The following is a 25,542-nucleotide window of genomic DNA, read 5'->3' as shown; positions in this document are numbered from 1 at the left end:
GTGACTGTGATGTGGACACTAAGAAATCTAACTCATTTCACACAGGTTATCAAACAGCTAGCAGACGTTAAGATAATGGTTTGGGGCCACTATTGACATGGTTTGGATTTCAATTTAGAGGTGAAAGGCTCCGTTTCTCTCTGATTACCAATCCCTCTGGGCCATATAGTTCCCAGCATCAAAAATTCTTTAAATTTACCCAAGAAGATGATGTAAAAATATTCTTTCTCTTTAAACCTGTTCTCATGATGTCTTGTATTCGTCTTTATTTTTTTTTGTTAACCTGTCTTCTGTATTCAGTATTTTATATTGATGGAATTTCTTTTTAATTATAATTAAAATTAAAGGCTTTAAACATTAAATATAAAGCACATATTTTGAGCAAGAGAGGACTCCATACTTAATCCATAGGCAGGGGGTTTAGTGCCATTCATGTTCTATAGAGGCAGTTTGACGTCCACAGAGCGCCTTGACAGAATCCCTGCCTGGTATGTATCCCAGGACAGATTTTTACCTTCTCTATTTTGGTGCCTTATAATAGAGGACATAAAATGTGGTAATCTTTGGCTTGCTTGGGTTTTTTGTTTTCCTTTGTTCTCGTAATAATACAGATCTCGTTTGTACTCAACAAACATATAAAATAAAGTGCAGCTAACAATATTGATAGAACTGGCAAAATGAAATACAGTCACCCTGCAGCTTGCTGTAAAGTATTAATCACTTTACCTGTGCACTTTGAAACAGCAAATGGAAAGTTACAGCTCAGCAATAAACCCTGCACCAGAACAGAATTTAGCTCAGAATGGGCATCAGTTTTCCCCCATGCCAAAATGTATAAAGGTCAATCCAAAACTCTTGGAGCCAAAATTATTAATATTTGGATATGTTATTTCAAGGCCATTGTTCCTCTGCTGGTTTTGCCATAACCATTTTGAATGTTCTTCGTATGTGTTCAGTCAATGCTGAGCTGGCTGGACAGAAGCACAGATCTTTTAAAAACTGACAATTTAAATTTTATTCTTCCACAATTTTCCTTCATAACTTTTCCACCATTTTGATGCAACAAATTGTGATCCAATTCCTTTAAAATATATATGTTGGATAAAAATCTGGATCTTTCAATTTTGAATGCTTGAAGAGAAGAAAGGAACTCGGGGCTACATTCCATCAGCCATATTTTAGCCTCCTCCACCTACTTGGGGCTCAGCCTATGGCCTTTGTATTTGAGATGAGACACATTGACTAAGCAACTGAAAGTTTTCATAGCTTCTTTGATTCATATTTTAATATTATCCTTGTATGGGTCTAGTTCTGGTGTTAACAGAGCAAGCCAGATTTCCACTGATACCATGACAGTAGTCAGTTGGTAATTTCAAGCCCCTTCAGAGCCTCTTTCAATTGTTATACTTTCAGGGATCATTTCTATAGTTTGTAACTAGAGAAGTGTAGCCGAAAGTCTCTGAAGAGTTCATCCCATGTTGAATTCTGTGTTTTAACAAATTCATTATTGTTCTCAGTGCAAATATCAACAGACCTTTATGGTAGTTAGCTACAAAAGTAGAGACCTCATCTTTCTGAGAATTCCAACAAGTGTTACTGAGAAGCTGGGGCATTCATTCTACGTTTTATATCATCCAGCCATTAGTCTTAAGGTAGTTGTGGAAGTAGTTTTGAACTTGGCCAGTGCACTTTATGACTATATGTGGTCAGGAGCGGCGCCAGGGTTTTTGCCGCCCTAGGCAGCAGTGCTCCTCCTCTGAGTATTCGGTGGCGGGGGTCCTTCCGCTCCTTGTCTTCGGGGCACTTCGACGGCGGGTCCTGGAGCGAGTGAAGGACCTGCCGCCGAATTTCTGCTGAAGACCCGGAGCGGAAGGACCCCCCGCCACCGAATTTCCGCCGAGGGCGGCAGAATGCCGCCCCCAAAATCCTGCTGCCCTAGGCGACCGCCTAGGGTCACCTAGTGGAAGCGCCGGCCCTGTATGTGGTACTTCTTTCTCAGGAAGGTTTAAAGTTTAGGTTGATGGCACCTGAAAAGTTATTTCATCTTTTTCATTTTATTTCCAATGACCTAGCAAATAGCAAAGGTCTCCTTTACTCTGTATTGTTAGATAGCATCTTCAGAAACTGGAGCAGAATATTCTGTGCTTTTCTTTTCAGATGGAGAAACAATAACATTAAATTGATAGCTTTTATTGATGCTTGTATCCATTATGGGATCATCTGTCATGTTCTGCCGAAACTCCTGTTTTAATGTTGATTCTTTTAATTCTTGATTTACATTTCCTCTTTTCTTCCTTTGTAGGATCTCTTAGTTGACCTGTAAGTTTGTCCTGACTGGAAGAGTATATCCAGGATCGAGTGCTTCAGTTATTTCTTTACATTCCTAATTTTGTGCTACATTCAAGGCAATGTGGCATAAAACAAGGTTGCAGATTTCTTCTTAATTTCATCTTTGCCTTGCAATGATTGTTATGGCATGTTTGCTAACTGATCTTTGCTATTTTTGGGAGTGAGAGATGATCAGAGACAGGTTGAAGAGCTTCTGGAAGGCTTGGAAGAGGTTTAAATTGTCATCACAGCTATGTTTAAATGACAGCAGTGGCATCAGAAAGGTCATCATGCTCATAAGTGTTCTGCTCTTCAAGTTCTAAAGACAAAGTTTCGTTCACTTGCACATTTGTTCTTGAAAGATCCAAAGAAACCAATTTTCTGCATTTCTTGAGTTAAGCACACATTGCTTCTGTCTTACTGCTTAATCATTCTTGACAATGTTTACATTTTACTGTGGAGGATTTATCTGTTTTCATACTTCTGTCCATTTAATCTTTTGTTCTCTTCTACTTCCTTCAATTTGAAGCATGTTGAATCAGATAAATCCATACCTTGATGGTTGGTAATAACTAAAGACTAATCACCCATTTGCAATAGTGATCAATGACTTTCAGGTTTTCTACAGAATGAGTAACAATCACTTAGTGAACTCAATACTGTGAAGACTGAAGATGGGGGGGGGGAAAAGGCTAGCCAGTTTCTAGACTGCCTTATATAATATACCTAGCATAGTTTCCAGTTGTTTCTGGATTCTAGCAAACTAAACCCACTAACAGTTCATGACTCCACCCCACTTCCCTTTTCAACATCCATTGACAGTTGATTCTGCCCCCTACCCCTACCCTTGTTTCCTGTGATATTCCCTTCTTTCCCTTTAGGCTTCTAAGCCGTTCTCTGTAGTAATTTTCTAATTGATTCTTAAGAGACACAACAAAAATATTGATGATCGTATCCCTTGTAACTTTTTAGAATATAGTTTGCACATCTTGAAATTATAGCCTAAAGTTTTTGGTATTACAATTCTTTCAAATATATGTTAACTTCATGTTACGATTTCAAAGTTATACAGAAGTTCAAAAAATGGGGGAAGAAAAAGCATTGGGTTGGTTTTTCGCAACCCCAGACAAAAGGGTGAAGAGTTTCTTTCTCTTGTGTAGTGATTTGCTAGTAGAAGTGCTAAGGTATGTTTGCTATAAATCCTATTTGTTCTGGGATACTACATTTATGACCCATTTGCTGGATAAAATAAGAGCCCAGAAACCCAGGAGATAGTGAAAAGAAACTAGAAAACCTGATGGAAAAGTTTATGAAGTGAGAAATTATCCAAGGAATACATCCCAGATCTTTTCAGATATAGCTGCTAGTTTATTTTATTATTTTAATGTATAGCCAAGGTTTTTCCTTTGTTTGTGCAAAATTGTGCTTTAATGAATTTTTCCATCATATATGCTGGATGGAGTTTGTGATTCATTTTTTAGTTTACATGTACTTTGCTGTTTCTTACCTGCCATAATGCATCCTGCATCTTTCAAAAGCTCCCTCATGAAAAGGACAAATGGACTTTGTTTATAAGCTAAATAAGCAACTTTTGCTGACAGTCTTTGTGTAGAACACTGAGTTGCTATACATTTTGCCTACTCTATTGTATTTGATTGTAGAATAACGCGACCCGATATAACACAAATTATAATACCAGCTGGTCACTATTGTTATATGAGTACACAGATGTCTTCCAAGGGGTATGTCAACTCATCTAGATATTTGCCTAGTTTTACAACAGGCTGTGTACTCCGGTGGATCAAAGCAAGTTTGATATAACGTGGTTTCACCTATAACGCGGTAAGATTTTTTGGCTCCCGAGGACAGCGTTCTATCGGGGTAGAGGTGTACTTGGACAGAAAACGGAGACATTTCCTAAACATTTCCATATGTTGACAATCATATCTTTGTCCACCTAACATAGTAACAATAAGAGTTTTAAGGTTCTTTAAGATCATGTTTTGATGTGTCGGTAAAGGGTTAGCACAATAATGTACACAGGCTAAAATATGCACAGAGTCAGTCTTTGTCTCTCCTTTGGCTCCTAAGAAAGCTGTGTCAAATTCCACTAGGTTCTAAGTAATCTAGAGCTTTGTCTCCATGGATTCGGTGGCCAATGAGTTGATCCCTCCAGGAGACCTAGCTGAACAGGTTCCTAATCATGTTTGAACGTTAAAGAAGATTTAAGAATGTTAGCAAATTTTCCATTTGTAAGCGAGTTGTTTGTTAGAAGTGCAAAGAACAATCAAAGCTTTGCCAAATCTATGCTAAGAGTATGCAGCCCAGCTGGCCTCAAACACAATGTGTTGTCAATTTTGTTTTTATTTAGGGCAGATTTGCAAAGGCTGGTATGCTGATAGAGACATAATGGGGTGTGTGATATGTCCCGTCTGTGTAAACTTTGCATTCTATAAATGGTCCTGTACAGCTGGGACTCTTTTATACCATGGTTTTTAGTATAGAATCATAGAATATCAGGGTTGGAAGGGACCTCAGGAGGTCATCTAGTCCAACCCCCTGCTCAAAGCAGGACCAATTCCCAACTAAATCATCCCAGCCAGGGCTTTGTCAAGCCAGTCCTTAAAAACCTCCAAGGAAGGAGATTCCACCACCTCCCTAGGTAAAGCATTCCAGTGCTTCACCACCCTTCTAGTGAAATAGTGTTTCCTAATATCCAACCTAGACCTCCCCCACTGCAACTTGAGACCATTGCTCCTTGTTCTGTCATCTGCCACCACTGAGAACAGCCGAGCTCCATCCTCTTTGGAACCCCCCCTCAGGTAGTTGAAAGCAGCTATCAAATCCCCCCTCATTCTTCTCTTCTGGAGACTAAACAATCCCAGTTCCCTCAGCCGCTCCTCATAAGTCATGTGCTCCAGACCCCTAATCATTTTTGTTGCCCTCCGCTGGACTCTTTCCAATATTTCCACATCCTTCTTGTAGTGTGGGGCCCAAAACTGGACACAGTACTCCAGATGAGGCCTCACCAATGTCGCAAACGATCACGTCCCTCGATCTGCTGGCAATGCCCCTACTTATACAGCCCAAAATGCCATTAGTCTTCTTGGCAACAAGAGCACACTGTTGACTCATATCCAGCTTCTCGTCCACTGTGACCCCTAGGTCCTTTTCTTCAGAACTGCTACCTAGCCATTCGGTCCCTAGTCTGTAGCAATGCATAGGATTCTTCCGTCCTAAGTGCAGGACTCTGCACTTGTCCTTGTTGAACCTCATCAGGTTTGTTTTGGCCCAATCCTCCAATTTGTCTAGGTCCCTCTGTATCTGATCCCTACCCTCCAGCGTATCTACCACGCCTCCCAGTTTAGTGTCATCTGCAAACTTGCTGAGAGTGCAGTCCACACCATCCTCCAGATCATTAATAAAGATATTAAACAAAACCGGCCCCACGACCGACCCTTTTAAACTGAAGATACTGGGTTTGGGAAGCTGTGCTGTATTAATTTAGTTACTGTGAAAGTCGAGTACCTTATTAAACTACATTTGCAGTCTTCAAGATGCAGTAGACGTTTCCATTTTATAGCTTAAGAAGATAAATTAGGTTGACCCTTAGACTGTGGAAATCTGTTTTGCAGATCCTAAAGAATGATTGCTAAACATGTTTTGAGGTTTGTTTTAAGTCATGATAGGATGACCCCATTTTCATAAAAAAGAAACTTTTCACAGGGTGGGGAGGGAGAAAGTGAATGCATGGGATGGCTTTGGTGGTCATCAACTGGAGTGAATGGGGTGTTGGTGACAGAGAAGAGTATTGCCACCTCCTTTTCAACAGCAAAGTCACCACTCTCCTTGCACTTTCCTTCCAACCAGAATATATGACTGTATCTACACTATTCCAACCATTGCTTCCACCAGTGGAGTGAACCATTCATTAGTGTAGATAGGGCTTGAAGACCCTGCTGCGATGTTAAGCATCATCTCATCTGAATAGATTTATAGAATAGTTCACACTCTGGTGCCTGTGATTGCCTTGTTTATACTTATGAAGCATAAGTGTAAGTGGAGCAGAACAGAGTAGAAACAGTGGGGAAAGAGTTTAGGAAAAAATGCTAGTGTTGACAAGGCCGATGGCTCTTAAGTGAGAGGGTGGGAGAATCACTGGGTGCTCTGAAAGTCTATTATCAATTTCTGGTTAAGCTGGCCAGCAGCTCCTTCAGGTGGTTACAAAAACCATAACCAGACTGTTTTGTAAATTGTCTGGGGCACAGGAGACGTCCTGAAAATGGGGACAATTCTGTTTTTCTGAGATACGTGTGTGATGTTACACCCCATATTCTTCATAGAAATATGGTTATGATATGAATATGGCATAACTAAGATATACTTAATGCAAGATAGCAGGTTATGATTTACTGCATGTGATTATCCAATTTGTATGCATGTATCATTTCTGTATTTAAAGTTAGGAATATTGACTATGTAACCATTACAATGGTGTGTGTACTTGGGGGCAACACCCACCAGACAGTAGGCAATCATCCTGAATGACCTATTTAAGAAGAACAATAGAACTCTGAAGATACTAATCTCCCACCTTCCTGAGGTGCTTCCTGGTATACTGCATTGACACTACAAGGTCAGGTGATAATGTCACCTGATCAAATACCCTCTTGGACACTACTGATATTTTTCCACTGTAGGGGGATGGGGATCAAACAAAGGATTCCGGCCTTAGGTAAACCCTTTTTAAGGGCTGGGGAGGGGGTTGATTGGGGCTCTCCTCCATTGCCTACCCAAGAAGAAGGACTGCTGAAAGAACCTGAATGGACAAAGGAACTAACCTGAAGGGAAAGGCAGGGGTGAGTCCAGACTGAGACAGGGGTCCAGTCTGTAAGAAGAAATCATAGAATATCAGGGTAGGAAGGGACCTCAGGAGGTCATCTAGTCCGACCCCCTGCTCAAAGCAGGACCAATTCCCAACTAAACCATCCCACCCAGGGCTTTGTCAAGCCTGACCTTAAAAACCTCTAAGAAAGGAGATTCCACCACCTCCCTAGGTAACCCATTCCAGGGCTTCACCACCCTCCTAGTGAAAAAGTTTTTCCTAATATCCAACCTAAACCTCCCCCACTGCAACTTGAGACCATTACTCCTTGTTCTGTCATCTGCTACCACTGAGAACAGTCTAGATCCATCCTCTTTGAAACCCCCTTTCAGGTAGTTGAAAGCAGCTATCAAATCCCCCCTCATTCTTCTCTTGTGCAGACTAAACAATCCCAGTTCCCTCAGTCTCTCCTCATAAATCATGTGCTCCAGCCCCCTAATCATTTTTGTTGCCCTCCGCTGGACTCTTTCCAATTTTTCCACATCCTTCTTGTAGTGTGGGGTCCAAAACTGGACACAGTACTCTAGATGAGGCTTCACCAATGTCGAATAGAGGGGAATGATCATGTCCCTCGATCTGCTTGCAATGCCCCTACTTATACAGCCCCAAATGCCGTTAGCCTTCTTGGCAACTAGGGGTTGACTCATATCCAGCTTCTCGTCCACTGTAATCCCTAGGTCCTGTTCTGCAGAACTGCTTCCTAGCCATTCGGTCCCTAGTCTGTAACAGTGAATGGGATTCTTCCTTCCTAAGTGCAGGACTCTGCACTTGTCCCTGTTGAACCTCATCAGATTTCTTTTGGCCCAATCCTCTAATTTGTCTAGGTCCCTCTGTATCCCAGCGTATCTACCACTCCTCCCAGTTTAGTGTCATCTGCAAACTTGCTGAGAGTGCAGTCCACGCCATCCTCCAGATCATCAATGAAGATATTGAACAAAACCGGCCCCAGGACCGACCCTTGGGGCACTCCGCTTGAAACCGGCTGCCAACTAGACATAGAGCCATTGATCACTACCTGTTGAGCCCGATGATCAAGCCAGCTTTCTATCCACTTTATAGTCCATTCATTGAGCCCATACTTCTTTAACTTGCTGGCAAGAATACTGTGGAAGACCGTATCAAAAGCTTTGCTAAAGTCAAGGAATAACACATCCACTGCTTTCCCCTCATCCACAGACCCAGTTATCTCCTCATAGAAGGCAATTAGGTTAGTCAGGCATGACTTGCCCTTGGTGAATCCATGCTGTTCCTGATCACTTTCTTCTCCTCAAAGTGCTTCAGAATTGATTCCTTGAGGACCTGCTCCATGATTTTTCCAGGGACTGAGGTGAGGCTGACTGGCCTGTAGTTCCCCGGATCCTCCTCCTTCCCTTTTTTAAAGATGGGCACTACATTAGCCTTTTTCCAGTCATCCGGGACCTCCCCCGATCGCCATGAGTTTTCAAAGATAATTGCCAATGGCTCTGCAATCACATCCGCCAACTCCTTTAGCACCCTCGGATGCAGCGCATCCGGCCCCATGGACTTGTGCTCGTCCAGTTTTTCTAAATAGTCCCGAACCACTTCTTTCTCCACAGAGGGCTGGTCACTTCCTCTCCATACTGTGCTGCCCAGTGCAGCAGTCTGGGAGCTGACCTTGTTTGTGAAGACAGAGGCAAAAAAATCATTGAGTACATTAGCTTTTTCCACATCCTCTGTCACTAGGTTGCCTCCCTCATTCAGTAAGGGACCCACACTTTCCTTGACTTTCTTCTTGTTGCTAACATACCTGAAGAAACCCTTCTTGTTACTCTTAACATCCCTTGCTAGCTGCAACTCCAAGTGTGATTTGGCCTTCCTGATTTCACTCCTGCATGCCTGAGTGATATTTTTATACTTCTCCCTGGTCATTTGTCCAATCTTCCACTTCTTGTAAGCTTCTTTTTTGTGTTTAAAATCAGAAAGGATTTCACTGTTAAGCCAAGCTGGTCGCCTGCCATATTTGCTATTCTTTCTACACATCGGGATGGTTTGTTCCTGCAACCTCAATAAGGATTCTTTAAAATACAGCCAGCTCTCCTGTACTCCTTTGCCCCTCATGTTATTCTCCCAGGGGATCCTGCCCATCTGTTCCCTGAGGGAGTCAAAGTCTGCTTTTCTGAAGTCCAGGGTCCATATTTTGCTGCTCTCCTTTCTTCCTTGTGTCAGGATCCTGAACTCGACCATCTCATGGTCACTGCCTCCCAGGTTCCCATCCACTTTTGCTTCCCCTACTAATTCTTCCCTGTTTGTGAGCAGCAGGTCTAGAAGAGCTCTGCCCCTAGTTGGTTCCTCCAGCACTTGCACCAGGAAATTGTCCCCTACACTTTTCAAAAACTTCCTGGATTGTCTGTGCACCGCTGTATTGCTCTCCCAGCAGATATCAGGGTGATTAAAGTCTCCCATGAGAACCAGGGCCTGCGATCTAGTAACTTCTGCTAGTTGCCAGAAGAAAGCCTCGTCCACCTCATCCCCCTGGTCTGGTGGTCTATAGCAGACTCCCACCACGACATTACCCTTGTTGCTCACACTCCTAAACTTAATCCAGAGACTCTCAGGTTTTTCTGCAGTTTCATACCGGAGCTCTGAGCAGTCATACTCCTCTCTTACATACAATGCAACTCCCCCCACCTTTTCTGCCCTGCCTGTCCTTCCTGAACAGTTTATAACCACTCATGACAGTACTCCAATCACATCATAGTTCCTTGACTGTGCCAGGACTTCCAGTTCTCCCTGCTTGTTTCCCAGGCTTCTTGCATTTGTGTATAGGCACTTTAGATAACTCGCTGATCGTCCCGCTTTCTCAGTCTGAGACAGGAGTCCTCCCCTCTTGCACTCTCCTGCTCACGCTTCCTCCCGGTATCCCATTTCCCCACTTACCTCAAGGCTTTGGTCTCCTTCCCCCGGTGAACCTAGTTTAAAGCCCTCCTCACTAGGTTAGCCAGCCTGCTTGCAAAGATGCTGTTCCCTCTCTTTGTTAGGTGGAGCCCATCTCTGCCTAGCACTCCTCCTTCTTGGAACACCATCCCATGGTCGAAGAATCCAAAGCCTTCTCTCAGACACCACCTGCGTAGCCATTCGTTGACTTCCACGATTCGACGGTCTCTACCCAGGCCTTTTCCCTGCACAGGGAGGATGGACGAGAACACCACTTTTGCCTCAAACTCCTTTATCCTTCTTCCCAGAGCCACGTAGTCTGCAGTGATCCGCTCAAGGTCATTCTTGGCAGTATCATTGGTGCCCACGTGGAGAAGCAGGAAGGGTTAGCGATCCGAGGGCTTGATGAATCTCGGCAGTCTTTCCATCACATCGTGAATCCTAGCTCCTGGAAAGCAGCAGACCTCTCGGTTTTCTCGGTCGGGGCGGCAGATAGATGACTCAGTCCCCCTGAGGAGGGAGTCCCCGACCACCACCACCCGCCTCCTTCTCTTGGGAGCGGTGGTTGTGGAACCCCCATCCCTAGGACAGTGCATCTCATGCCTTCCAATCGGTGGAGTCTCCTTCTGCTCCCTTCCCTCAGATGTATCATCTAGTCCACTCTCCGCATTAGTACCTGTGGAGAGAACATGAAAATGGTTGCTCACCTGTATCTCCATTGCTGGTACATGGACGCTCTTCTTTCTTCTTCTGGAGGTCACATGCTGCCAAATTTCTTCACCGTCCCTCTGTTCCTTCTGCGCAGCCTGCTCCGATTCTTCAGAACATTGTGCCCGTAGAAGCATATCCTGACGTCTGTCCAGGAAATCTTCATTTTCTCTTATGCAACGCAGAGTCGATACTTGTTGCTCCAGACCTTGAACCTTCTCTTCCAATATGGAGACCAGCTTGCACTTTGTATAGACAAAGTCGCTTCTGTCCTGTGGAAGAATGACAAACATGGCACAACCTGTGCAGGTTACAACAGCTGAACGCTCACCTTCCATAATTTCTTCCTTCTAAGAGCTTCCTCAGCTGTTGCAGCAACTCACAGAAGCCCGCAAGATGAAAGCCTCAGTGGGCTCTCCCCAGGCAAACTCCCTCTGTTAGCCTCCGCTATTCGCCGCTCAGCTGGTTCGCTGCTGACTGCCTTTTTATAACAGTCAAGCCCACTCAAGGCCCACCTGGAACAAAGCACTCCCAATTCACACTTTTCAAACAAACAAGCACAACAAACTGTCCCCGCAACAGACACTCAGATACTCACCAATACAGCCCCCCTAATGCAGCACTTAGCGTACCTCCTCTCAGACAGATCCCAGGCAAACTCCCTCTGTTAGCCTCCGCTGTTCGTCGCTCTAAATAATCGGAACTCTGAGCTACAGAAACTTTTCAACCTGCCTAAAATAAAATTTAGAGTAAAAAAATACATTTTGTAACTTGTTTTTTTAGTGAATCAAGTTTTGTTTTATTTGTTCAGTAATCTGCTTTGTTCTGTTTGCTGTCCCTTATAATCACTTAAAATCTGCCTTTTATAGTTAATAAATGTGTTTTTTTTATTATTAAACCCAGTTTGTGCAATTTCTGGGCGGGGGCGGGACACAAGACGTTGTGCATATCTCTCTTCACATTGAGGGAGAGGGCGAATTTTTATGAGCTTGTGCTGTGCAGATTTTTCTATACAGCAGAAGACAGTATTATTTTGGGTTTATTCACCAAAAGAGGTGTGCACTTGAGTGCTGGGTGAATCCTCCCACGCAGAGCTGACTTCAGTCTGTGTCTGCAGCTGGGTGTGGCCCTACTTGTATGTGTGTGCTGCAAGAGGCCGGAGAGCCTAATTCAGCAAAACAGGGAGAGGGAATCCAGGCTGATGGAGCAGGAGGGGCTCAGTGAAAGCCCAATACATCAGGTGGTATCCCAAGAGGGGGGTCCAACCCATCACAACATGGTCACCCTATGCTCTTACTTTCAGAATGTCAGTATGTCTAGGTTGGCTTCAGAGATTTGCAGTCACAGATAATAGTACCAGATGATAATTTGGTTTGAGGCAAGGGACCGAACAAGCACAGTTTAGATTTGATTTGCAATGTACACTTCTGCCACTTCATTTGGGGGGGCTTGGGGTTTGTATCTGTGAATTATATCTCTTCTCTTTGTTTATCAACTGCAGAGGTTGTAACCTTCAGTTTATATGACATGATAGTTTTGAACCAATCTTTTGTTCGAGATTAGAATGTCAGGTTAGAAATAGCTATCCTTGATATGGTGTTATACTGCAACCTCTAATCTTAAACCTACTTTTATAACATATGCCAGGATTGTCTTCTGTGTACCATGTGTGCATTTAGATTGAGACCAAAGGCATGAGCTGTCTTAGCCTTATTGCTAACATTGACTGCTATTAACTATGCGTATTATGTCACTTAGGTAAATTGAATAACATAGATTTGGAGACATAGAGGAACTTTCCAAAACAGAAATAAAAAATGTCCTTTACTAAAGTCTTTTGGAAGACCTATTAGATTAGACCAGGGGTCGGCAACGTTCGGCACGCGGCTCGCCAGGGTAAGCACCCTAGCGGGCCGGGCCAGTTTATTTACCTGCTGACGCGGCAGGTTCGGCCGATCGCGGCTCCGGGCCAATGGGGGCGGCGGGAAGCCACGGCCAGCACATCCCGGGCCAATGGGGGCGGCGGGAAGCCGTGGCCAGCACATCCCTCAGCCCGCGCCGCTTCCCGCCGCCCCCATTGGCCCGGGACGGCGAACCGCGGCGAGTGGGGGCCGCGATCGGCCAAACCTGCCGCGTCAGCAGGTAAATAAACTGGCCCGGCCCGCTAGGGTGCTTACCCTGGCGAGCCGCGTGCTGAACGTTGCTGACCCTGATTAGACCCTGATTCTGCAAAACTTGAGCATATGTATAAAGGGGGCTACTCACCGTGTGTATGTGTACGTTTTTGCATGATTGGGTCTTAAGTCATTTTTCTTTGGGTGGAGGGGCGAATGAAAGAGGTTACATTGAAGTCTCACTATTTCAGATATAAATATGTATTATATTAGACAAATCCATTCTCATGTTCTTGCTGTTATATGATGAGTAATAAAAATATTTTAAATCTAAAGTAATACCCGTTTACTCTGAGTATCACAATACATTCTAAGCAACTTACCCTGAGAAATGAAACCTTGCTATAGAGAAAAGCAGCGCATATAGAACTTTGCTTTCAGCAGAGACTTTGGGCTGAGTTCCAGCCTGGAGGACATATTTTTAGTTAATTTGAAAACTTGTTAAGAATAGTGAGCTGTAATGGCAGTACCTGCAAACCCTTCACTATGGCAGCCCAGGCTTGCTATAATAAAAATGCTAATTTAAGTCTCTGTTGATTTTTTTTTTACAGCATTTCCTCCCAAGAGATAAAGTAAATCAACGACAATTAGTTGCTCAGATATTGTACTGATGGGAGCAGTATAACGTCTTAGGTAGATAGAATTACATACATTTGGTTTCTTTACAGGAAGGGGAGTTGGGTGGTTTGGAAGAACACCCAGAAAGGAAATATTACTTACAAGCTGTTTATTAGACAGTAACAGAATAAGAGCTCTGGCTCAGATGGCAGCACTCTTATGCCAGAACTAAAAGGAAACAGATTCAAGTTCTGCTTTATTTCAAGACTTGCTGATACAAGTGCTGAACTTCCAGTGGGGAGGAATAAGTTGGGTGACACTTCACAAGAGTTGCCATCCTTTGGCTGAGACATGAATAGAAATCCCCTTTGCTCACTTACTAGTTTGAAGTCAAAGTTATGCAGCACATAAGGGAAAAAAAGGTATTCTCTTAATAAAATTTTTCCAAAGTGTGAGCTATTGCTGTGTAGTAGCTGCTGTGTTTCCCTACAACCATTTCTCCATGCTCAGTATTTAATCATTACTTTAAGCCAGTGGTTCCCAAACTTTTTACCTCGCGCCCCCCCTTATCCCTGTCTGCGTCTTCCCCCCCCCTCCCGCCACCCACCGGGAGGGGGTGATGTGGACAGGGGTAAGGGGGCTGAGGCTGGGGCCACAGCTGGGGGCGGGGCCGGGAGCAGAGCCTCGGCTGGCAGCCAGGGCCCTGGGCATGGGGCTGGCAGCTGGGCCCGGGAGCAAACCTGGATGGCGCTGTGACGGGTTGGATCACAGAACCCCCCTTGGGAACTGCCAACTACTTCTGCCCCTGCTTTCCCTGCCAGCCTGGGACTCCAGCACCCTGTCTTGTTGAGCCAGACATGCCAGTCCACTCCAACACAGACCCAATGTCTGAACCATGTGCCCCAAAGCTGCAGACTTAACTGAAAGCAGCTTACAGAAGTGTTCCTGTCTTTAACACTCAGATGCCCAACTCCCAATGGGGTCCAAACCCCAAATAAATCCGTTTTACCTTGTATAAAGCTTATACAGGGTAAACTCATAAATTGTTCACCCTCTGTAACACTGATAGAGAGATATGCACAACTGTTTGCCGCCCCCCAGGTATTAATACATACTCTGGGTTAATTAATAAGTGAAAAGTGATTTTATTAAATACAGAAAGTAGGATTTAAGTGGTTCCAAGTAGTAGCAGACAGAACAAAGTGAATTACCAAGCAAAATAAAATAGAACATGCAAGTCTAAGCCTAGTACAGTAATAAGACTGAATACAGATAAAATCTCACCCTCAGAGATGTTTCAATAAGTTTCTTTCACAGACTGGACACCTTCCTAGTCTGTACACAATCCTTTCCCCTGGTACAGCCCTTGTTCCAGCTCAGGTGGTAGCTAGGGGATGTCTCATTATGGCTCCCCTTTTGTTCTGTTCCACCCACTTATATACCTTTTGCATAAGGCGGGAATCCTTTGTCCCTCTCTGGGTTCCCACTCCCTCCTTCTCAATGGAAAAGCACCAGGTTAAAGATGGATTCCAGTTCAGGTGACATGATCACATGTCACTGTAAGACTTCATTACCCACTTGCCAGCACACACAGTATACAGGAAGACTTACAAGTAAAACAGAGCAATCTACAGTCAATTGTCCTGGTTAATGGGAGCCATCAAGATTCCAAACCACCATTAATGGCCCACACTTTGCATAATTACAATAGGCTCTGAGTTATATTTCATATTTCTAGTTTCAGATACAAGAGTGGTACATTTATACAAATAGGATGACCACACGCAGTAGATTATAAGCTTTGTAATGATACCTTACAAGAGACCTTTTGCATGAAGCATATTTTAGTTACATTATGTTCACACTCAGCATACTTTCATAAAATCATATAGAGTGCAACGTCACAGGCGCTCTCTTCCCACCCCCTGTGGAGGCAGGCCCGGGCCTCAGCCGTGTGCCCCCCCTCCCCACCCCAAAAGTTCCTCTGCGCTGCATTTTGGGGACCTGTGCTTTAAGCAATTTGGCATGGAGTATAGAATTTGCATCAGGAAAAGCTTTACTGTAGTGCTTATTCAGTAGTGACTGCTGTAGCTGAGGTTTCAAATAGTTTCCAGGTTTTTTCACATTTATAACTTTATGAAAAATTCACCGTTGGCCTTACATTTTCCATGCTTAGTCTTAACTCAAATGTGACTCTTTTTTGGTAAGTTTTGAGCTAATCTTGCAGTTTTTGAGGGTGTTTTAAAAAAAATATACACACTCTTTTTTAGAGAGGACTACCGCAAAAATACCTGAAATTGGAAACTTGTCCTGGACACAGCCCTCAGTGGGGATTAGTACCTTTGCTAGGTTTGAGAAATACTGCTTTGGATTTGACTAGATTCATAGATTTAAGGTCAGAAGGAACCATTATGATCATCCAGCCTGTTTCAGCTACAGCATGTGTTTTAGAAAGAGATTTAGTCTTGGTTTAAAGACTTACTATACTAGTTTATACTCATTTTAATTGTGTATGGTAAGCATGCACAAAAGCATGTTATACTACTGAAACCTGACCCACACTAGCTCTCTGTCCACTGCTGGACCCAGTTCAGAGTTCTGGAGCTGATTTACAAAGCCCTAATAAAGCTTGACCGCACTGTCTCCTTGTCTCAAAGACTGATTATTCTAGGACCCACAACCATTTAGTACATTGCATCTAGCATTATGTTTATCACAGGCCAGAAACAAACCTAAGGGAGCCAGAGGAAGCGCCTTTTCCATATCAGGCCCAAGATTCTAGGAGATCAGGAATAGTTCTTCAGATCATGCTGTAAATCTTCTCTCTCCAGCAATGCAATCCCTAAGAATGCCAGCCTCAAACACCCCTTTGGCCACTTCTTCTAGTTCCTTCAGCCTTTCTTCCATGCTGCCCATATATAGAAAAGACCCTCACTGAACTACTCCATAAAGTTTCTCCCATTCCTTTTTAAAATCAATCTTCCAGACTAATACACTGGAGACCTATAGTAAATTAGGAACCGATCAGGAAAGTGACCAGTAGTGATCACTGATTTAATAATATATTACACACAAAATAACCACGTTAAAAGAACATTATTAAAATTACAAAGTTGAACACTCAGCAGTTAGGAAACGCCAGAATTAAGGTTGTCCCTTAGCCCCACCTATAGTTTGATTTATTTATAACTGAAAAATAAAATACAATTAAATGACTTGAAACCATCTAATTGTGCACACAGCTAGTCTGTGTAACCACATTTTCCTCCCACCAGCAGCATCCTCCTTTCCCTCCATTTGTTTGTTATATACACTTTTAGGATCTTTTCTTAAATTAGAGCCCAGTCCTGCAGTGTGCTCCAGTCTGGCTAGACCTCTGCACCTGTGTGGACTTCAGTGGGTCTCTGGGAGTGTAGGGATATGCCTGCCTGCGGCTTGCTGAAGGATCAGGGCCTTAGATTCTAATCTCTTTGAGGCAAGGGCAGTCTCTTTATGCCTCTTTGTCTTTGTGCCCTGCCTAGCATAATGTGGCCTAGATCCTGATAGGAGCTTCTGGGTGCTACACTAACAAATAATAATAGGAAAGGACTAAATCAGAGAAGAGAATATTGCAACATCGTTCCAAATAGAAGCCAATGACTAAATCCAAAGAGCAATATGGAGATGTACTTATTCTGTCTGGAGAAAAAATATTGCTACTAGAGTTGTCAATTAATCACAATTAACGCAAGCGATTAACTCAAAACAAATTAACTCGATTAAAAAAATTAAACGTGATTAATCACAGTTTTAATCACACTGTTAAACAACGGAATACTAATTTAAATTTATTATAAATATTTTTGAATGTTTTTCTACATTTTCAAATATATTGATTTCAATTACAACACAGAATACAAAGAGTACAGTGCTCGTTCTATATTATTTTTTATTACAAATATTTGAACTGTAAAAAAGATAAACAAAAGAACTAGTTTCAGAGTGGTAGCCGTGTTAGTCTGTATCAGCAAAAAGAACGAGGAGTACTTGTGGCACCTAGAGACTAACAAATTTATTTGGGCGTAAGCTTTCATTGGCTAAAACCCACTTCATCAGATGCATGCAGTGGAAAATACAGTAGGAAGATATATATACAGAGAACATGAAAAAATGGGTGTTGCCATACCAACTCTAATGAGACTAATCAATTAAGGTGGGCTATTTTCAGCAGGAGAAAAAAAACTTTTGTAGTGATAATCAGGATGGCCCATTTCAAACAGTTGACAAGAAGGTGTGAGTAACAGTAGGGGAAAAATTAGCACGGGGAAATAGGTTTTAGTTTGTGTAATGACCCATCCACTCCCAGTCTTTATTCAAGCCTAATCTAATAGTGTCCAGTTTGCAAATTAATTCCAATTCTGCAGTTTCTCGTTGGAGTCTGTTTTTGAAGTTTTTTTGTTGAAGAATTGTGACTTTTAGGTCTGTAATTGAGTGTCCAGGGAGGTTGAAGTGTTCTCCGACTGGTTTTTGAATATTATAATTCTTGATGTCTGATTTGTGTCCATTTATTCTTTTGCATAGAGACTGTCCAGTTTGGTCAATGTACATGGCAGAGGGGCATTGCTGGCACATGATGGCATATATCACATTGGTAGATGTGCAGGTGAACGAGCCCCTGATGGTGTGGCTGATGTGATTAGGTCCTGTGATGGTGTCCATTGAATAGATATGTGTCCACAATAATAGCCCACCTTAATTGATTAGTCTCGTTAGAGTTGGTATGGCAACCCCCATTTTTTCATGTTCTCTGTGTGTGTGTGTGTGTGTGTGTGTGTATATCTATCTATCTATCTATCTATCTATCTATCTATCTATCTATCTATCTATCTATCTATCTATCTCATAGAATCATAGAATATCAGGGTTGGAAGGGACCCTGGTCATCTAGCCCACCCCCTGCTCAAAGCAGGACCAATTCCCAACTAAATCATCCCAGCCAGGGCTTTGTCAAGCCGGGCCTTAAAAACCTCTAAGAAAGGAGATTCCACCACCTCCCTAGGTAACCCATTCCAGTGCTTCACCACCCTCCTAGTGAAAAAGTTTTTCCTAATATCCAACCTAAACCTCCCCAACTGCAACTTGAGACCATTACTCCTTGTTCTGTCATCAGGTACCACTGAAAACAGTCTAGATCCATCCTCTTTGGAACCCCCTTTCAGGTAGTTGAAAGCAGCTATCAAATCCCCCCTCATTCTTCTCTTCTGCAGACTAAACAATCCCAGTTCCCTCAGCCTCTACTCATAAGTCATGTGTTCCAGCCCCCTAATCATTTTTATTTGGGCATAAGCTTTCGTGGGTAAAAACCTCACTTCTTCAGATGCAACGAAAGCTTATGCCCAAATAAATCTGTTAGTCTTTAAGGTGCCACCAGACTCCTTGTTGTTTTTGTAGATACAGACTAACACGGCTACCCCCTGATACTAATCATTTTTGTTGCCCTCCGCTGGTCTCTTTCCAATTTTTCCACATCCTTCTTGTAGTGTGGGGCCCAAAACTGGACACAGTACTCCAGATGAGGCCTCACCAATGTTGAATAGAGAGGAATGATCACGTCCCTCGATCTGCTGGCAATGCCCCTACTTATACAGCCCCAAATGCTGTTAGCCTTCTTGGCAACAAGGGCACACTGTTGACTCATATCCAGCTTCTCATCCACTGTAACCCCTAGGCCCTTTTCTGCAGAACTGCTTCGTAGCCATTCGGTCCCTAGTCTGTAACAGTGCATGGGATTCTTCTGTCCTAAGTGCAGGACTCTGCACTTGTCCTTGTTGAACCTCATCAGGTTTCTTTTGGTCCAATCCTCTAATTTGTCTAGGTCCCTCTTTATCCCAGCGTATCTACCACTCCTCCCAGTTTAGTGTCATCTGCAAACTTGCTGAGAGTGCAGTCCACGCCATCCTCCAGATCATTAATGAAGATATTGAACAAAACCGGCCCCAGGACCGACCCTTGGGGCACTCCGCTTGAAACCGGCTGCTAACTAGACATGGAGCCGTTGATCACTACCCGTTGAGCCCGACAATCTAGCCAGCTCTCTATCCACCTTATAGTCCATTCATCCAGCCCATACTTCTTTAACTTGCTGGCAAGAATACTGTGGGAGTATATCTTCCTGCTGTATTTTCCACTGCATGCATCTGATGAAGTGGGTTTTAGCTCACGAAAGCTTATGCCCAAAAGAACTAGTATTTTTCAATTCGCCTCATACAAGTACTGCAGTGCACTCTCTTTATGGTGAAAGTGCAACTCACAAATGTAGATTTTGTTTGTTTGTTACATAACTGCACTCAAAAACAAAACAATGTAAAGCTTTAGCGTCTACAAGTACACTCAGTCCTACTTCTTGTTCAGCCAGTCGCTGAGACAAACAAGTTTAGCATACAAATGTTTAGCATATCTAGCATGTAAATACCTTGCAATGCTGGCTACAACAGTGCCAGGTGAATGCCTGTTCTCATTTTCAGGTGACATTGTAAATAAGAAGCGGGCAGCATTATCTCCTGTAAATGTATACAAACTTGTTTGTCTTAGCGATTGGCTGAACAAGAAGTAGGACTGAGTGGAATTGTAGGCTCAGGTTTTACATTGTTTTGTTTTTGAGTGCAGTTATGTTAAAAAAATTCTACATTTGTAAGTTGAACTTTCATGATAGAGATTGCACTACTGTACTTGTATGAGGTGAATTGAAAAATACTATTTCTTTTGTTTATCTTTTTTACAGTGCAAATATTTTTAATAAAAATAATATAAAGTGAGTACTGTACACTTTGTATTCGTGTTGTAATTGAAATTAATATATTTGAAAATGTAGAAAACATTAAAAAATAATTAAATAAATGGCATTCTATTATTGTTTAACAGTGCCATTAAAACTGCGATTAATCACGATTATTGTTTTTAATCTCACGATTAATTGCGATTAATTTTTTAAAATAATTTGACAGCCCTAATTGCTACTGAATAATTAACCCCAAGTAGTTTAAAGGGGTAAAAATTCTTCAGACCATACTGCTCTTCCCTTATTTTTTTTTTAATTGTTTTCTATTTCCTGTACAATTGTTATAGCATTTTTCCCAATGAGCTGTTGGGGATTTACAATCAAGGAGCCAATTTCTGGCAGCCATGTGCCCTAAAGCACTTGTCAGAAAACCTGTGGTCAAAAGGGGAATGCAAGGCAAACATTTTCCACTTCTCTTCTGCCCTCCTCCCACCAAAACCCACAGCTGTAAAACACAACTTGTGCCACCAATTATTTTCTTACCAATCAGAGACCACTATGCATGTAAATGCTACTGAAATGTGTTTTAAAAAAGCAAATACATTTCTCTCTTGCTACAGAGAATGGAAGGGACTTTATCCATGCAAAGACTAAATTAATCTGATTTTACGTGTACATATTTTTTCTTAATTGGAGAATTTTTGTGGCAGTCAAAGAATAATGTTTCATTGTCTCATGGAGAGCTTGTAAATAAATATATAGAAAGTTTACGAATGATGAGAACTGCAGAACTTTCTTAACATCTTTGGGGTTGGAAGGGAGGTTTAATGCATCTTTATTTCATCCCTCTGCATAGTAACAAAATTAATGCAATTCTTCTTAAATCTTCCCTACTGTGGCAGGTGAGGCTGGTTTCCAGCAGATATATCCAGCTATATTGCTTCAGGTTAAAGAAACATCCAGACTCTTTATAAGCACAACAGTCCTACCCGTTTCCTTTGTCAAAGGTTATACAGCATACATCTGGGGTGGAAATGAGAAGAGGGATTTAAAAAAAAATGTAATTACCACATCAAAGCAACAGAGAGAAACATTTAGGCCAGGTCTGCACTCAAAAGATAAGTCAACTCAGATATGTTCTTTGGACCCCAACTTTGACCAAGTGAAAATAGTTTTCTAATGGAGAATATTATCTATATTTGGGCCTTGATGTAGCAAAGCACTTCAGCATGTGCTTAACCTCAACATTGACATCAAGTTTGATTTAATAAGTTGAAAATTAAGCAAATGTTTTGCTGCATTGTAACCATAAAGAAATATTGGAGCAGTAAAAATGTTATTAAATGTTTGGTAGTGCCCTTTTTAAGTCAAGTGAAAGTGTATGATAGCTACCTAGCCAACACTTAAGTTACCAAGTCTGTTTTGTACTCCTGAGGGAATTCTGCACTATTGTGCAATACAGAATTTACGTAGAATTAATGTTCTGTGCAAAATTTCATTTTTCCCTGAAGAATTGGTGCTGCAGAGAATCTTTTTTGTTGACTGTATTGTTACAGATATACTTGCTGACAGGTATTTTGACATAAATTACCAAAATAATTGAAACTGATGTGATGATATTTTTGACAAATAAAATATGCAGAATTTTAAAATACTGTGTGCAAAATTTTTAATTTTGGTGTGCAGAATTCCCTCAAGAGTAGTTTTAAATAGTGCAGCTTTCCTACATAATAATGTGGAGAACAAAATCCTGCTTTCTTAACCCTTGGTTACAGAAGATTAAAAATATTCTTGAGTTCCTGAGATGGCGGAAATTTTGGAATAAGGTCTTTCTATGATTCTTTATTCACAGGGCTTCAGAAATGTTTATTCCTTCCCTATCCGTATTGCTGGGTGCAACAGGCACGTTTATGCAGCTTCCCCTGATAATCTATTTATCTCATTGCCCACTACTCTGTAGAATTCTCTGGAGAGCCCTTGGCCAAACAGCTGAGGGAGGTTAAGAGTGTTTCGCTCCCCTAAGTCCTTCCCAGACACATGCTTCATTGTTCTCTTAATTAGAAAGTATTTAAATGACAATCCATGTTGGTGGCATGGGCACCACATGCTCCCCTATTCATTTGACATTTATTACCTCTTTTAGAAACATAAGCATTCATTTTAGAGGAATCTGCACCAGCATGTGCCTCAACATCAGAGGCTGAAGGCTCTTTTCCAAACTTTTTGGTAATGGTTTAAAAGGAAGAATAAAAAGATATACAGAGGCTCAACAGCTGTGCCATCTTTGTACTAATGCTATCCAAAACGCTTTCACCGTTCTCTTCCTTGACTGGAGCAGATGTCCTAGAGAGTAATGCTGTTAGTGATAGCTGCTACGATAAAATGGTTGATGATAGCTAGCATCCTATCAACAACTGAACCTTCTCCATCTGTTAAATAACTAGTGCTAAAATTAACGTTATGAGGGATGGGGAGAGAGTTCTTTAGTGACTGCAACCTGCACCATACCTGGCTTTCTGCACTCCTGCTTCTCAGCCAACCTCTGAGCCACGGAAACTTTCACTGGAAATAAAGATAACCTTCTCCTGAGCCAAACATCTGTGTGATTGAGAATGCACACGAATAGTTTGGAGAGCTACCCAGGTTCAAATGTAATTCAGTCAGAAAGCCAGGTTAATTTGCCAGTTCAGAACTGTGCATACAATTTGGCAAAGCTAGCAGCAACATCTATTTATTTGTCACTAAATTGTGTTTTACATGTGCTCACTTATATGTCTCAAGGCACATGTACAAAATGTTCATAGATGTATAGATTCTAAGGCCAGGAGGGATCATTGTGATTTTAAAAAAGCATTACAGTTTCTTTTCTACTTCAGAAGCCGGAGAAAGTAAAGGAAGGTTCCAAAAAAATAAACAAACATCTTCTTTCATAAAGATGAACCTTTCACTGTGCTCTAAAGTGCCACAGACCATGGCTCTGGTCCACCCAAAAGGGGACCAAATTAGAGAATCCAGTGCCCTCCATAGACAATGATAGCCCACCAGCTTCCAGACATTTAAATATATGGGATGTGTGACAGATATGGCCATTTACTGCAATATCCTGGGCAGACCTTATTGAATTAAGTTTAAGTATCTTAGGAGTTCATTGCATTAAAAATGCAAATGTTTATGTATTATTGTGGGATTGTATGTAATGTTTGTGGAGGGGAGACATGACTAATGTAAACCCTGAGCAATGTTATGAGCTTCAAAGGACTATTAGAAACAATGGGCCAGACAAGAATGAGCTTTCAAAGTTAAGTAGGTGTCCCAGGAAATTTCTAGGGGGAGGTGTAGGTAAATGTGCCCCTTCAGGTTAGGCAAGACCTCAGCCTTTTGAAGCTTTGCCCTGAGGAGAGGGGACCTTTCTTGGCTGATCACCTGTTACATGAGGACAAGTTCAGAAGCCCAAACTGCATAAAGGTTGACTCTCAGGCTATGTCTATGTTACCGCTGGATTGACGCTTCGGCGATCAACGCACTGGGGATCGATTTAGCGGGTCTAATGAAGACCCGCCAAATTGACCGCATATCGGTCTCTGGTCGACCCTGGTACTCCACCCTGAACAAGAAGAGTAAGGTAAGCCGATGAGAGAGTGTCTCCTGTCGACCCAGCGAGGGGTAGACACCGCAGTAAGTTGACCTAAGCTACGTAGCTGGAGTTGCATAACTTAGGCCAACTTACCACGATAGAGTAGACATAGCCTCAGATTCATGGATTTAGTTATCTGATCCTTTAGTCCGAGAGAGAGGGGCTCATTATATTGGATACTGGTATCTATAGGTATGTCTACACTGCAACTAGACACCTATGGCTGGCCTTTGCCAGCTGGCTTGGGCTGCGGGGCTGTTTAATTGCAGTGTAGACTTCCAGGCTTGGGCTGCAGTCTAAGCTCTGGGACCCTCCCACCTCGCAGAGTCCTAGAGCCAGAGCGCAAGGCTTTTAATTTCAGTGGAGACATACCCTTTATCTAGCCTGGAGCTTTGGCGCCAGCCTGGAACAGCAAAATGAAGTTTTATCCCTTTTTTGAAAATATTAAATGTGAATAACTTCTCCAGGGTAAAGTTAATCTCCTTCCTGCTCTTTCTGTGGTGGACTGAATTGCATTGAGAGGCCATTAAATTCAATGTGATACAGTCTCCCATGTTGGGACAAACCATTCTTTTGAGATAAGGAGGGCAAGGGCATTTTAAATGGGACGGGGTGCGGGTTTATGTTTGGCTAATTCAGGGGTCGGCAACCTTTCAGAAGTGGTGTGTTGAGTCTTCATTTATTCACTCTAATTTAAGGTTTCGCATGCCAGTAATACATTTTAACATTTTTAGAAGGTCTCTTTCTGTAAGTCTATAATATATAACTAAACTATTGTTGTATGTAAAGCAAATAAGGTTTTTAAAATGTTTAAGAAGCTTAATTTAAAATTAAATAAAAATGCAGAGCCCCCTGGACCGGTGGCCAGGACCTGGTCAATGTGAGTGCCACTGAAAATCAGCTCGCATGCCGCCTTTGGCATGCGTGCCATAGGTTGCCTACCCCTGGGCTAATCTCTAGGTTAAACAATGTATCTGTTTGTTGCCATCTTGTTTGTTTCGGTGTTGTGGCAACTCCCATAAGGCGACCACTGAAATGGAAGCTCTTGGCCTCCCATGATTTTCCCACAGCTGTTTCTCACACAGCTGTTCTGATTTCAAAGTGCTAGGTACACAGCATACCTACAATCAGATCAGAGGCTGGTAGGAACAGAAATTGTATTCCTATGTGTTACAGCATATGGGAACCCACCAAAACAAACAGCTGTTGGCACTCCTGCTGTATTTTGATTAATTGGACCTGACATTACAGTTTGGATATTTTTCACACTGGAGTAAACTGGAAAAAGCAATTTGCTCAACCAGTCATTTTCAGTATTTTCTTTGCTGCTATTTCAAATATTTGTGCTTGGAAAAGAGTAATCTCTCCCCAGTTTGTTTCCTCAAGTCACCCATCCTCTTCCCGTCTGTATCAAATTCAGACTTCTTGTCTTCACCTACAAACTCTGCTCCACATCCCATTGCTGTTTTCATTACTTACACTCCTTGATGCCACCCAGTGAATCCTGCCTCACAGAGTCCATGAATGTAAACTCACATTAGCCAGCCCACCATTATTAATAAGGAGATGCCCTAGATGCTTCCTGTTCTGTTGTGGCGGTCTT

The 25,542-nt window shown here is 42.3% G+C and overlaps 1 pseudogene; it reads left to right on the top strand.

The window, feature by feature from the left end:
* Window positions 1-1,398: 1,398 nt before the first annotated feature.
* On the top strand, window positions 1,399-1,543 carry LOC135891486 (small nucleolar RNA U3; annotated as a pseudogene).
* Window positions 1,544-25,542: the final 23,999 nt, after the last annotated feature.

Source organism: Emys orbicularis, chromosome 18 (genome assembly GCF_028017835.1).
Source record: "Emys orbicularis isolate rEmyOrb1 chromosome 18, rEmyOrb1.hap1, whole genome shotgun sequence".
Classification (NCBI taxonomy): Eukaryota; Metazoa; Chordata; order Testudines; family Emydidae; genus Emys; species Emys orbicularis.
This window is presented reverse-complemented; position numbering and strand designations above follow the sequence as displayed.